The sequence below is a fragment of the Miniopterus schreibersii genome, assembly GCF_964146895.1.
Source record: "Miniopterus schreibersii genome assembly, chromosome: 6".
NCBI lineage: Eukaryota > Metazoa > Chordata > Mammalia > Chiroptera > Miniopteridae > Miniopterus > Miniopterus schreibersii.
In genome coordinates, this window is record NC_138107.1 from 60,460,575 (window position 1) to 60,476,907 (window position 16,333).

Here is a 16,333-nt window from a genome sequence, read left to right on the forward strand (position 1 = left end):
GCTATATAACAGTGATATAAGATTCATCTTCGCCATTGCTAGAATTGTCAAAATTCCACAATAATTAAAATCTGAATTGATTTTTACATTAATATGGAATGCCAAATTTAAAATGTATATGTGTACTCTTTTAAAAAGAAATCTGACAGTTTTTGTCAAACCAGGAAATAAAAGGGTAAGAGCTGTTATCTGTCATATGTTGCATAGAGTAGTCACTTTCTAACTTAAGGATCTAATTATAAGGTAGTTGGCTTTTATGCATAATTTTCATCTGAAATCAAATTTTTCAAAGGTCACATTTTAACTTTGGTTAATAGGAAATGCCTTTAACAAAAATTAGTGTAGGAAAAGTTCAGGATACTTTGAAATAATCCCAGGAAACAGATTAATGCCAGCAGTTGTCCAAGAATCCTAGTTGGTGGGCCATAAACTGTGATAAAATTGGTGGGAAGGGGGAGTGCAAAAAGAATTTGCTTAAGGTTTTAAAAAACACACACATTTATTGTAGAAAAAAACTAAAGAATTTGGAAACAAAGGAAAATAACTTAAACCATTGCTCATTGATTACGTTTTTGGTGACAATCCTAGAATTTTTTGTATTTATGTTTTTGAAAAAATGGATCCTACTGTAACAGGTTTAATAAAGAGATTCTTTTTAAATTATAAACTATAAAATGAGAGTCTTGTATTCTGTTTTGTATTTTGTTATTGTGTTTGGATATAAATGATTAGATTACATTAGCACGTGATAAAATGTTCGGAAAAAGTTATAGTTCACATTTAGTAATCCTTAATGAATAACCTTGGCCCAGATTCTTCAGGTAGTTTCATATTTATCTCTCTTTTCTCTATCTTCTAGAGATTCAAGAACTATAAATTAATTTTGCCATCTGGATTCATATCCCGATGATGGCAAAAAATAAAAATTAGATGTACTCTCAAAGCTGTCTGCTGTTGATCATATTTATAGTCCCCTGCATTAGAATTAGTAATTTAAGTATACAGGGAGGAAAAGATATGGTTGTCTTGGAGAAGGAAAGCTTGAGTAAAATGAAGAAATCATTTTATAACAGCATCGTTATACTTGTATGTATCTAATATTTCCATTCTGATGAATGCTGATTTCAGCTGTTGTATCTTACGGATTTGTTTTATTTTGATGAATGCATATTTTGCAGTGTTATTCCCCAGTGACAACTTGTACATAAGACTGCCTAAAATTTCTCATTTTTATGAACTTTAATGGAGAAGTAGATGGGTAAAGGTAATAGTAACCAACTCTTTTCTCCAGGGAGGAACCTGTATTTTAACTAGATTTTAGATAATTAGAAAGAAAATGGGACATAAAATGAGGAAGTTACTTAACAGGAGATGTTTGACAAAGCATTTGTCTGGTGCAGTGGTTCTGAACTGGAGTGATTATGCCCCCCAGTGGACACTGGACAATGGAGACATTTTTGTGTCACAACTCGGGAGTGGAGTGGGGGTGGGGGCAGGAATACTGGTATCTAGTGAGAAAGGGCCAGAACAGTTCTTCAAAACAGAATTATCTGGGCCTCAGATTTCAATAGTGCAGAGGCTAAGAACCCTTGATTTTTTTTATTTGGGGAGGGTTGGTGATGGATGTTGCCTAAAATATGCTATAGGTTGATTGTAAAAATACCAGTTTGTTTAGATTTGAATGTATAGGTCATAGTTTAGAGATGAAATAAACATGCATATTTTTATTATATGAAATACTTTTTTCCACTCATGAGTTCTAGCCATTATTTTCACATTTATTTTTGACATTTGAGACACCTAACAGTTTTTCAAAACTTGTCCATTTATTTTTTATTTGAAAATGTTTTTGTGAGAGACAGTTATGTTTTACACATGTATGTTATAGGAAATCCCATGCTTCAATTACCCATTCTATAAACATCAAGTTAGCAACTTCTTTCATCCTGTAGGTAATTGATTTAAAAATGATCTTTAAAATGCTTGTCATATCATGTCCTATGCTTGTTTTTGAGGTCATTTCTCCAAAAATAATGACTATATCATTGGTAAATTTCTTGCTTCTTGTTTTTAAATAATTCATCCAGTGGCCTTTTTTATCCCTCTGAAACTAACATTGATTGAAGTCTAATGCGATTTCCCCAAATATTACCTGCAATTCAAATAAGTAATCTTGAAGAGATTTTTCTTGGCCTAGAGAAAGATGACTTACAAGAAATAATTACAGAGAAATAAACCTGCTTATGATGTACATGGGATATGTATGTGAGTGTGAAAATAGTCCCGATAAGTCTGCAGTCAAGTGGGAGGTACAACACTAAATACAAACTATTCAGGAGATTAACAGGAAGGCGCAAGAGATATCAAGGCAAATAATTTCATTAAATACTAATTTATGAGTTAACTGGAAGCTGAAGCTCATCTATACATAGATGTGCAGAATATCAAGTTGCTTGCAAAACCATGCCCTCTATCAGATATACCGAAATCCTCAGCTTATCAGATGGAATGTAAGACCAGCCGTGATGCTCATAGCATGTCAGTTGATGATGCTTTTAATCCATTTAAAAGAAAGAAAATCATAACTTCCTCACTGCCTGCACTTGTCCCAAAAAAAGAAAAGTGGAGTTAATAAAATGAGCCTGTGTACATATTCTATTTGTGGAGGTAGAAGTAGGATTATGATTGCTGTGTCAAAGGGTAATATTGCCAAATTCCCCTCCATTGGACCTGTGCCTTACTCCCCCTTGCAATATATGAGAGTACTCAGTTTCTTAGAATCTGTTGTCAACATTTAGATTTTTGTCAATTTGATGGAAGAGAAATTATCTTGGTGTTTCAATTTGCATTTTATTGTAGGTAGGTTGTGTTTCCAAAGATGGCTGTCGCAATAGTTCCCATCCCAACGTTTTGTTTTGCAGTGTTACCTTGCCAGTTTTCCATAACGAGGTAGAGTCTGTTTCCCCTTTCCTTGAACCTGGGCTGGCCCTGTGACTGATTAATAGTGTGTGTGAGGAGTGACTTTGTGCAGCTTTTGCAAAGCTATTATCTTGAAAGATATTCTTCCTGTCCCTTGTTCTTGGAGCCCTGAGCCATCACGTAATGAGGCCACAAAGAGAGACAGAGATTACGAATGAGGTTGAAGGTCTTTCCAATAGTTATAAACCATTTCCTTTCTTTTTTTCCTGTGAATATACATGTCTTTGCCCATTTTTTCTTCTGTTTTCTGGTATATATTCTCTACGTGAGCTCTTTATAAATTAGTGTTATTTGTCCTTTGTAATATAAGTTGCAAACATTTTTATCTGTTTATCATTTACCTTTGATCTTGTTTTTAGTTTTATTTTTTACATGCTAACAGTTATTTTTGTGGCTAAATGTATTAATATTTTATTGGTTCTAGGTTTTGATTCATAGTTAGAAAATCCCGACTTACAGGTTATAGAGGAAGCCATCATGCTTTGTTTTAGTATATCCGCAGTTTCCCACACTTTCTCTTCCTCCCCTTCTCCTCTCTTCCCCCTCCCTCCCTCCCTTTTCCTCCTTCCCTCCCCTCCTCTAATTTTATCTTTTGGCTAACCAATTGTTCCTTTTTTTTTTTTTAAAGATCTACCTTTTGGCCAGTGATTTGAGATTACCATCTTTATCATATACTAAATTTTTATTAGTATTTGGAAAAATTTCTGAACTTCTTACTATGTTCCATTGGTCTGTTAATTCATGTACCAGTATAACATGATTATAATGTGCTTTAATATCTGGTAGGGCTTGGCATCCCTGCTCTTCTTTCTCAGGATTTCTCAGCTACTTTTTATTTACATAACAAACTTCAAAATAAGCTTATTTACTTCCAGAAAATAAAATTTATGTGTTAATTATTTGTTTCAGGTTAAAGGTATAAACTTGGAGAGAATTGACATTTTTATGATGTTGCATTGACCCTCCAAGAACAAAGAATATCCTTCCATTTGTTCAAGTTTACTCTGAACTTGTCCAGTCCTTTAGGAGTGCTTTACAATTTTATTCATATAAGTGTTGCAAATTTCTAAGTTTATACTAAGAATTTAATCTTGTTTTATTTTTTTTATTGATTGATTTCTGTGTGTTGATTTTATATTCTACCGTACTGAATTCTCATGTTGTTTATATTAGTCTTACCTTTATTTTCTTAGGTATTCCAGCTATTCTATCATATCAGCAAATAGAAATAATTTTACCTCTTTCCAATTCTTTTTCTTTTTAATCCTCACCTGAGGATATTTTTTCCATTGCTTTTCAGAGAGAGTGGAAGGGGGAGAGAGAGAGAAAGAGAGAGAAACATCAATGTGAGAGACACATCGATTGGTTGCCTCCTGCACACACCCCAACCAGGGCCAGGGATCGAGCCTGCAACCAAGGTACGTGCCCTTGGCCAGGACCCTTCAATCCGCGGGCCTATGCTCTAACCACTGAGCAAACCGGCCAGGGCTCTTTCCAATTCTTAAATGTCTTTAACGTTTTATGCTTTTTTAATTGTGCTGGCTATCGGGAATGCCTCTAGTGTTTCCCTTCTTATCAGATGCTGATTTGGTAGCTAAGTATGTATATATTTATATGCTTATATAGTATACACATATATACATACATATAATTGTTATTGGGAAGTATGCACAGTAATCTCCCCATACCTTCAGTTTTGCTTTCCTCATTTTCAGTTACCTGCAGTCAACCACAGTCCAGAAATACTAAATGGAAAATTCCTGAAATACGCAATTCCTAAGTTTCAGAATGCAGTGCTCTGAGTAGTGTGATGAAGTCTCGCAGTCATGCCTGTGAGGTCAGTTTTCTCTTCATCGGTGTATCCGTGCTCTACAGGCTCCCTGCCCTTAGTCACTTAGGAGCCGTGTGGTTATCAGATCAATTGTTGCAGTGTAGCATTGCTTGCGCTCCAGTCACCCTTATCTTCATTGTGAAGGGCCCCAAAGCGTAAGGGTAGCGATGCTGGCAGTTCACAGATCTGACGGAGAAGCCCTAACGTGCTCTTTACGCGTCGTCAGTCAGTAGCCCACGTCACTCACCCCGCTTCATCTCATCACGCAGGTGCTTCATCTCAGCATCACAAGAAGGGTGAGTTCAGTACCATAAGATACTTTGAGAGACCACATTCACCTAACTTTTGTTACAGTGTATTGTTATAATTGTTCTATTTTATTATTAATCTCTTACTGTGCCTGATTTGGAAATTAAACTTTATCATAGGTATGTATGTACAGGAAAAGACATAGTGTACGTAGGGTTTGATTATTTTCGAGGTCTCAGGTGGTCTTGGAACACATCCCCGTGGATAAAGGGGATCTGCTGTATTCATCATTTCCTGTTTAAGCACTTTTATAAGGAATGGATGCTATATTTTGTTCAAGACTTTTTAGAATCTACGGAGATGATCACATGATTTTTCTTAGATCTTTTAATATGGTGAATTATGTTAATGGTTTCCTAATACTGAATCATCTGATATTCCTGGAGTAAACCGTAGCCAGACGTATTGTTTTCTTAAAAATGTGCTGTTGGATTCTATTTCCTAATATTTTAATTAGAATTTTGCATTGTTGTTTATAAATGAAATAAGTCTGAAGTTTCCTTTGTAATATAATTCAGGTTTTGGAATCAATGTTATATTTTATTTATAACAATAAGTTTCTCTTCTTTTAGAACAGTTTAAATAGCACTGGGATTATTTGGTCTTTGAAGATTTGGTAGAATTTCCCTCTGAAACCACCTAGATCTCTCACTTGTTTTAGGGTTAATTCTTTGTTTTTCATTTGCTATTTTGTATGTTTGTTTTCTGTCTTATTCTTTTTTTAAATGAGTTATCTGTGAGGCCCAGCCTGGTGTTGGGGAGAGTCTGGAGCCTGAGTTCAAAGGGGCAGGCCTGGAGTCTGGGTCTGTGGGGGGAGCAAAGCATCAAGATCTACTGGGACAGGCCTGGACCCTGGTTCTGCTCGGCTGGGCCTGGAATCTGGCACCCCAGGGGCAGGTCTGGATCCTGGATCCATGGGGCCTGTCCTGGAGGCTGGGTCCACAGGAGCTGACCTGGCACTAGGGCAGGCCTGTAGTTGGGGACCACAGGAGCCAGTCTGGAGCCTTGGGCCCTGGAGTTTGGCTTCGCAATGGAGCTGGCCTGGATCCTAGGCTGCCCATGGGGGGTAGGGGGTGGCCTGGCACCAGGGTTCCTGGGATGGGCTTGGTGCTGGGATCTGCCATGAAGTTGGGTGTTCGGTTCACTCTCCTTCCCCATGGGGAGGGTGTCTCTGTGCTGAGCTGCCTGGGCTTGAGGGAGGGGTGTTAGGGGGAATGTGAAACTATCCTTCCTACCCTCCTCAGTGCATCTTTTCTTATTTCTGTGCTTCATCCAGATGCTGTAATCTCTCACCTGGATCCTTAGCTCTTGTAAAGGTATTTTTGTGAGTGGTTACTTTTCAAATGGATGTCTCCCTGAAGGGACAAGTGCTAGAAACTTCTATCTCATGATCTTGCTGATGTCACTCCAAACTTTTTGAAAACTAGATGAAATAAGCCCCCCCCCCCCCCCCCGTGATCTTGTTGCTATCCATGGCTTATTGTTAAGTTCCATTTCTCAAAAGGTTGCAGCATCAGCAGATTTCAACGAAGCTGTTAATAGGCATATTTGCCTAGGATGTAGGCATATATACTTCTTAATGATCTTTATCACACTGAAATTAGCAAGTGTTGAATATGCTCGTCTTTGTGCAGTGAATATTAATGTTTTCTTTATTTTTCCCAGTGATATTGTATCAAAATGGCATTTGACATATCAGTCAACGGAAGCAAAATTCTGAAGTCACGTTCACCTCTATTCATCTAATCAGGGATAGAGTCACATGCATGTGCTCATTTTTCTTGTTTTACATTCATGGCTAGACACAATTTGCTTGAATAAATCACTTTTCTATTACGCACGTTACACAAAATTGGAAGGACCGAATTCTTCTGTCAAGAATATAGGCATTGATTAGACATATATACCCCAAAAAACTTTATTAGTGTCTCTTGAGAATATTCAGGTATGGGGCTTCTTAGTCCAATGAATATCCATTTTACTTCTGAGTTAATAGTTGATGTTTTTCCTATTGACACTATACATGTTGCTTTGACTACTAGGATGCTCAGAACCAAAAGGTGGTTCTAATTCTATTGAGTATTATTAGCCACTCTACCTTCATATTATAATTTTTTGCCTTATGTTTCATTAACCCCCATTTCCTCATTCACTTATTTTAGTTTTTGTAAAGCTTAACAGCCATATTTAGTTTGTCCTAGAAAAATGGATCTCACCTCTGTCTACATTAAATCAAAGAGCATTAGGAATGGGGTTAGAGTTGTTACCCAGGCTCCAGCAGCTTGAGAATTTATTCTCATGGGTAAGAATAGCCCTTCTTGCTGGTCTCAGCCTTGCCCTTCTCTCCACTGGGCTCTGAGTCTGCCCTCTCCCTCTCCTTTATAAAACATCTGAGTACATTGTCTGTGGGCAAACGTTCTCCACCCACTCCTACCATTCAAATCAACTCATGCAAATAGATATCACAGGCTTGCTAATGCACTACTTCATCAAAATTCCCGAAATCCCTTTAGCTCAACCCAGATTCACACTACAGGTTAATCCAACCTGGGAAGGCAGAAAATTTACCACAGAGCACAGGGGAGTGACCCGACTTGCTCTGTTTTCTCTGCCTCTGGTTCCTTTCCCTGCAGCCCCAGGGCTATGTTTTGTTGCAGGTACTCCAAACATTTGTACTACTCAGGCCTCAGTGTCTCTACCAAGGTGCACCCATGCTGGCCATGCCCTCTCATATATTCTTCTATCCAGTGTAGTCTTGCCTCTGGTGCCCATGCTGTTTGTGGGATATAGATGGAAATAGCTCAGTCAATTTCCTGACACTTAGATGAATATGTGCTTCTTGAGAAAAAACTGTGCGCCAATAATTTGTTGGAATAAGTACAAGGGTCCTATGCCTTTTATAGATTCAAAGAAAAGAACATTAATTAAGAAAATTATTCTCTTTTCAGCTGATTCATTCCAAGTTAGGGAATCAAAGTATAATTTTATAATTTTCCCCATTCATGAATTAACTCCTTTAACTATTTAATTCAAGTTAGTTCAATTAAATCTTAAGTTACACGTAAGGCAGAGTTATAAGACATAAAATAAGTAAGACGTTGTTCCTTACTCGTAAGAGGTTTTAGAGTAACACATCTGTCCTCACCTCTGGCTGTATAGAAGAATCACTTAGGAGGGACTTAAAAATGTGGATGTCAGTGCTTGATTCCCAGGAACTCTGGATTAAATATTTTGGGGTGGAGTCCAGGAAATTTTTTTAAGGTGATACTAAAGTGCAGCCAGAGCTGAGGACCACTAAGGTAGGTACATGGGTTATGCACAAAATATCCGTACTGCAAAGCAGAATATAATTTAACTGTTAAAAGACAGATGAACTTGCTAAGATAAGGTCCCCATTCCCCACAGCTTCCTCATAACCACCTGCCCCTCTCCCCCTTTATGTTCTGGGCTAGTTGCCCACTTCTCTTCTTTCTCAACTCCCTACAATTACTGCAGACACAGCACTTACCAGTAGGCTTTATTTATTTATCAATAACCAATATTTCTGCTACTGGACTAGCTAGGTTCCTTAAGATGAAGGACCAAGATCTGCAGTTAGATTAATGTTATTTCACATCTGGGCAGCCCATAGCCTCTATGCATCTCAATCATTTATCTGTAAGATGTCAAATACAATAGGACTGGCATGAGGATGCAATAAAATAATTCCTGTAAGGCACTTAGTTCAATGCCTGGAACATAGTGAGTGAGCCCCAAATGTTAGCTATTGTTGTTACTAGTCTTTCTTGCCCCAGAATTGTACTTGTTAAGTATTCAAGAAATAACAATACCGTTATACTTGACTTCACAGGCCAGATTTATTGAACTTCGATAAGTGTTCTTGAACAAAAGGCAGACTGTTGCTAGTCCAAAGAGGTGGCTGTGCAACCTAGAAGAAGGGCTCTGTGCTGTTTTGCTCCGGTCTGCCCGCCCGTCCCCCAGCATTCGGTTCCCCACATGTCCCTGTCTTAGGAGGCTCACCTCTCTTACCCGCACCGCTTGGGCTCCTTTCCAGTAGATGGAAGAGCCCAGAAGGAGAATTGAAGGGCAGAAGGAGAGGGGGACATTAATTCCCCCCCCCCACCTGCTTGGGGCTGCACGTCTAGTGGGGGCTGTGTCTGTCCACGCCTGTCCTTCCTGCCGGGAGGGAGCTCACCTGCCGCAGCTGGAGCTTTCACTGGATTGTGGTGACACCCTTGCTCCTCGGGTCTAGGAGCGGTGATGGCTTCTTGCCCTTGCTGCCCTCTGAGTGCAGGAGCCTTTATTGGTTTCCTTAGCTCTGTCACACAGGGTGGGGGTGGGCGGTGGGGATGTAGTCTCTTCATTAATGTCTTTTGAACTGTCTGACTTGGACTCAGTGTCCTGTTAACCAGGCTGTCGCTTCTTCTTCAAAGACATTTGACTGATTTCTGCTGGAAACTTGTGGTCAGCGATGTGCCTTCATTAAGCCTCCAGTGTGAATGGTGCCACTTGGATGTGGGTTGAGGTGGACAACTCAAAGCACAGCAAAGTCAGAGGCACAACATGTATAGTAACGTAGAGCTAACCGGCTGTCTTTTAACTCGTGAAGGAGCACCCCCTCCTCACTTAGCTGTTCCCAGTGTCACCGGTCTCCAGACCTCTCACTTAGCAGCCCTTTTCAGATTTCCTCAGTGAGTAGTCTGCCCTCCTTAGGAAACTTCACTCTTCCCCCCCCAAAGTAAATAATAATAACTTTGAGGACATACTTATATTATCATCTATCGTTTATTTGAAATTTAATATTTAACTGGGCATCCTGTATTTTTATTTGCTTAATTTGGCAACTACTCCCTGGGCCATTTGCTGACATGGACAGCGCAGACCTTGTTCTAGGGTCAAAGACAAGAGAATGTGGTTGATTGCAGTGTTATGTTTCTATGGGGCAAGTCTGATTTGACCTAAAAAACACATTTCTTTCTTATTGCTTGTCTTTCACCTAAAGAAACTTGTCTTTCACATAAAGAAACAGCATTGTGTGCTTGTTGTAAGTGCAGCTATGCTCTTTCTAGAATGTGAAAATAATGAATTTACCATTTGCAGTAGAATGTTAATTTTATTTGATAGGATCCAGATAGTGAACAACATGGAAAGAGAAAATTTTTGTTGATTTGCATAATTTTCAGTCTCAACTTTAGTATCTTAAGATTATTTATTAAGCCCGGCCGGGAGTGGCTCAGCGGTTAAGCGTCGACCTAGGATCCAGGCGATCGGGGTTCGATTCCCGGTCAGGGCACATGCCCGGTTGCGGGCTTGATCAATGACTCTCTCATCATTGATGTTTCTATCTCTCTCTCTTCCTCTCCTTTCCTCTCTCTGAAATCAATAAAGATATATTTAAATTTTCACATATCATTTATATCAAAGACCTTATTAAAACACTACCAGTTATCCAATTTTCTACTAGTTCAAAATATTACCAAAAAAAAAACCCCCAAAACCCCAACCCTAAAACTACTTAAGATTTTTGTCTACTGTGTGACTTCTCTTTTTTTGGCTTACATTTGCTTAATCATTCATCCACAAATATTTTTAATTCATATGATGAATAGAACATTTGATATATGCAGAGTGCAAACAGTATGAGACTCCTACTGGTTTTCTGAACTCCATATGTTGAACAAGGCAAGGGCACAACAAATGCTTGGTAATTTGTACTAGTCATTGATATAGTAAATCTCAGTGGCTTGAAACAAGAGCATTTATCTCATGGTTTCTGTAGGTTCATTGCACTAAGCAGGAAGATTATCAATGATGAACACTGATATACCAGGTATACCAGGTCTGCTCATCGTTGGTGTATGGGTTTTGTTTATTAGTGAACCAGGTAACACTGCCTGGTCTTTGTTCAGTGTTTAGAGAAGCTATCAAGGTGCGCGAAGTGTCCCTCAGGAGTTCCTGAGACTCTAAAACCGATTAGAGGGCTCCATGAGCACCTGCTGCCTTTCCCTGGGCACCCATGGGTGCTTAATGATTCTTTACTGATTCTACCTTTCTCTGTTACCAAAACAAGCCCATATGTATGCTTTAAGTTAGTTTCATTTGCCACTGTCCTTTTATCTAGATTTTTCTTTCACAGAGTAGAAATAGCAGCAAGATGAACATAAGAACATCCTCAGATCATCTTGTTTTATATTTTGGGTGCTTTCTCAAATTTTACTTCTACTTTAATCATTTCAGTAAAACTAAATAATTTATCTCTTTATGTTTCTCTGTTGCCCTGTAATTTTATTATATCAAAAGTGTGTTCCAAAAAGAAAAAGAAAAGAAAAGAAAAGAAAGGGGAAAAAGTGTGTTCTAGACACAAATTGTGACTTAGCTGTTGTTCTGGATCCTGTATTGCCTGCAGCCATTTGATTTAAAATTCTAGAGAGCATGCTGTACTTGCTACAGGCGAAACCACTGTGTCTCTGGTGACTTGGGGACGGTGGTAAACCTCTGGGGAAAATACAAGTCTGTGAACGGTAAATGATGAGGTTGCCTTTCGTCATCAGAAGAGGCAAAGTAATATGGAGCAAATGAACCTCACAGTAGTAAAGGAATCTTTCTTCGGAATCGCCTTGAAATGATTGCCCACGTCCGGGTTAAAACATTCCCTCACTCGCTCTTCCCATTCTCATCTACCCCTGTTCCCAAGGAAGGGTAACAAACAATAGAAAAAAATAATTTCTCAAACTCTTAAGAAGATAGACGTTTAAGCCTATTACGTTAGAGCCTTTAATCTTTCTTGCGCAAATACTTTTGAGGGCAATTTCAATTCTCCTTATGATTGAATGCGCAGCGCCCCTTCCTTCTCCGCGTGACCCCGCTGCGGCTCCCCAACCTCATTACCCCTCTCAGGCCATCCTCATTTTATTTCTTTCCAGGACTAACCACCGCTGGGCTTGGCGTTATGTTTTAAATGTCCAGCCGCCAAGGCCGGGGTTTATGAATTTCATGTGGCATTGAGGAATGTAAGGGGATTGACAGTTATTGATCACACATGATGTGCTAGAACAGTGCTAGGTGCTTACATATGCTATTTTATTTCATTCTCACCATAATCTAGTGACGAAAAGATTGTTTTCGCCCTGTTACATGAGTACACTGGGGTTCAGAGACTATGTGATTTGATTTGACCAACGGAGCACAGAATGTGGGAGAGCCTGGGTTTGAATCCAGTTATGGTTGATTCTGGAAGCCCATTCTCTTTCTACCACACAATGCTACACCCTATTGTGACTAGTGAATATCACAAAAATTAGTATTTAATTTCTTTTTTATTCCCTTACAAATTTTATCATGGTTCCTAATAGGTTCTCTTTGTCTTTTGTAAACTGCTTTGGAAGGTATTGTGTGTGCATGTATACACTCATAAATATGCATTAGAGTTTTATTTAGACATTTGGATATGTAGCCAATAGCATTTTCTACTGAGAATGTTTCCCTTGTCTATCATTCCCAATTTGAGAGTTTTAAAAAATGGTCTATAACTTCCAAAATCAAAATGTGCAACAACAAATGCTTCTCTACACACACTTCAGAGCAGCTGACACGGTCCAGACTCTCCTGTTCTTCCTCACTCTTCATCTCCTTCCACCAGCACCTTCCTCTGCTCTCCACTGCGCTGCCCTGCAGCTCGGTCTCAGTCGCTACCAGTTCCTAGGAGCTGACTTCTCCCAGTCTGCCCTCTTCTTTCCTGGGCCAGCTTGCCTCATTTTCTATGAAATCTTCTCCTATCTGCTCGCATCTTGGATCTCCTTTGAGTCAGACCAGCACAGCTGATACAATGAGATAAAGAGTAAATGATAGTTAGGAATATTTCTCCAACTAAATTAAAAAAGCAAGGACATTGGTTTATGAAGTTTTTTCTTTTTAACACTCACCCACAGTGGTTGGACAATGCTTGTGCATGGTGAGCCCTGAACAAATACTTCTGTGTCGCTGGTCAGGGCTGCCTCTGAAGCTGTACAAATACAGGGGCTATACAAAACGGCATAGTTTAACTGTTGTTGGTTTCCACGTCATGCACTTGGAAATGATCCCCCCAGTGAATCGGGTGTGGCCTACCATCTTCCAGCCACGTCTAGACTTGGAGTCTTTAGTCAGGAAAGGCTCCTTAATACAAGGAACACTTCCGCATTATTTAGTGCAAGTTAATTAAATGATGTGATGTAAATCATAAGCAAGGACTCACATTACTCAGTGACCTTTTAGTCTTATTGTTCTGTCCTGAACAAATTCAGTGCTTTGTGCCATCCAGCCCAATCAGTTTGTTTTTTTTTCCATTTTCACTTGCTGAAATTCTTAAAGGCCTGTGGGTGTGCTTCCAGAGCATCCCATACTTCTGTTGGCAAAGCACTTACAACCGTTTAAATTACGTGTGGCTGGATAATATACCAACCTGCCCGTGAGGCTATTAAATGCTCATTACTTCACAGGAGCAATATGGAGAACAGAAAACAAAAGGCTTCTTCAACAGTTTGGAGGGAGAAGGGCTTCTCTAGTGCAGCGGAATTTGTTAACGTGCTCACCAAAAACCTGTTTCTTTTTTCGCCTGGGACACAGAAGTAGGTGACGTTTCCCAGATTCCCTTGTAATGAGATGAAACCATAATTAAGTCTGATCTATACAATGTTGCCAAAGTGCTGCTGCCTCTTTCCACCTGGCCCATTGGAACCTTCCAAACAACCTTCCACTCTCTACCTCTCTCCTATGTTGGCCGCGTGGAGATGGCCGTAAGGGCCTAGAGAACACTGGAACCATGAAATGTAAGGAAAGTAGGTCCTTAAATCACCGTGTGGAAAGTTGCCAGCTAAACACTGCTAACTGAGGGGATCAGGCCTCTCCAGCTGTTCACTGCAATGTGAAGCCCTGGAAGGCACTCTGGATTAGTGCTTGGCACACAGTAGGAGCTCGATAAGGGTTTATGGATTGAAGGGTTCATTGCATCAAGCAGGAAGATTATAAGTGGTGAACACCAGCACAACTGGGTCTGCTCATTGCTGGTGTATGGGTTTCGTTGATCATTGGGAAAAACGTGAGATTAATGATGCAGATAACACTGCCTGGTCTTTGTTCAGTGTTTGGAGAAACTATCAAGACAAAATGTCCCTCAGGAATTTCTGAGGACCTAAAACCAAGGATGGGGTGGGAGGCAGAAAGACCTGATACAGACAGGTTTGTGGAATCTGAAAGCAGACATGGAGCCCCAGTTTGGTAGCAGAACTCTACCACAGGAGCAAGCATGTTGTGGACCATATAGCAGAACAATGCCCACCCCAGAAGCACAGCCTAGGCACAGCACACAAACTTCTCATCGTGAAGGCCTATGTGGATGGGCCAGCGGCCACTTCCCGGTGGTGACGGCATGGGCTGATATCAAGCATCAGACTGGATGTTGGCTGTCTCAGCAGATGCGAGTAGGCAGGTAGCCTCAAGCAGCCTCAAGGGACAGTGTTGTTGCTCTTCCCAACCCCTTCAACACTTTGCAAGATTATCACCAAAATTATATGCAGCCCACAGAAAGAGGAGGATCTAATGGGAAAAGATAAAGTATCTGCTACTCTGACAGAATGGCAGCTTGAAATAAAAAGTAGGTTGAATTATAGAAAAACTAAGAACATATATTTTTCATCACTGAATATGCGACTAAGATTCATTCCCACTTCCTTACTTGCTTCTCTGTGTTTCCTGCTGTCTGTGAGCACTGTGAGTTAGGGACTATCTGGTTCACCAGGGTGTCCCCAGTGCCCAGCACATGGTAGGCACTCAATGACTATTTATGAACATGTGAACAAATGAACAGTCTGTGGGTGAGAGTGGTCCCATTTCTATCAGTGGTGACTGTGGGGAATAACTTCAGATCAGCAAGAGCAGGGAGTCAGGTTGGGAGAGCCTTCTGTTGGGGAGTTTGTTCTTTTCTTCTAAAGGTCGAAAAGCTAAATATCACTGAATTTATTTCCTAGGAGACAATATTAGCTGCTAGGTCTTAAAATAAAAATTACAATGGCAGAACACTGTCACTTTCATGAAGGACTTCCTCTCATTTACATTTAACATTGAGGGTGCTAAGCTCAGAAGTTCCAGGGCATGCTTCCACTGACATTTGTTTTTATAAAGATAAGCTTATACATTTCACATACTGCATTTACATAACATTGGTTTCAATCTTGATGAACACAAACATGTATCAATGGTGTTTTTACATGAGCTGGAAATGCTATATTTGTTAATGACTTGACAGTGGTTATTTCTGATGTATGACTATGTAAGATAATTTCTTTATCAGGTATTCATATTACATGTAATTACAATCACAACATTAATTAACATTATCATGGTGGAGACTGTTTACTGAGTGCTTATATGCAGAATTAGCTGTTTTATTAATTACTTTGAACCTATAATTTAATTGGTTTTGAACCTATGCCTAGAGAAGGAGAAGGTCTCCTTCCCCCATCAATCTTAGAGTTATATCTTGAGGGGCGTGTGGGGTAGCAGAAACTCAGAACCATCTAGAGCAGCGATTTTCAACCGGTGTGCCACAAGAATTTTTAAAACATGCAATACCTGACTATTTTGTCAGGGGCACTGACTTCTTTTCCATTAGATTGTCAAGTAAAAAAAAAAAAGACAAGAGACAACACAATAGCCATCCTGAGTGAATGAATCAAAATTATACCTATTTTTTGTCAGATCAGCAAAAAATATGTTTTTGGTGTGCTCCAGAATTTTAGTAATTAGTTTATGTGTGCCATGAGACGGAAAAGGTTGAAAATCGCTGATCTAGAGGAATCAGAGTATTGAAGACCAATGCCTAGCCCTCCTGAATATAGCCTAGAGGGGTGCCAAGACTAAGAGAAGCTGGAGTTCAGGATGGGAGAGATTCGAATTGTGTCTCCCAAAGAGAATGTTCACCTGGAACCTAGGAATGTGACTTTATTTAGGATAAGGGTCTTTGCAGATGTAATTAAGGTAAGGATCTTGAGAGGAGACAATCCCGGATTAGGTTGGGCCCTGAATCCAATGACAAGTGTCCTTATAAGTAAGAGAAAAGGACAGCTACAGAGAGAAGAGGTCAGAAATTGGAGTTATGCAGTTTTAAGCCAAGGAACACCAAGGGTTGCCAGCAACCACAGGAAGCTTGGAGAGAGGCGTGGGACAGATTCTCCCTCA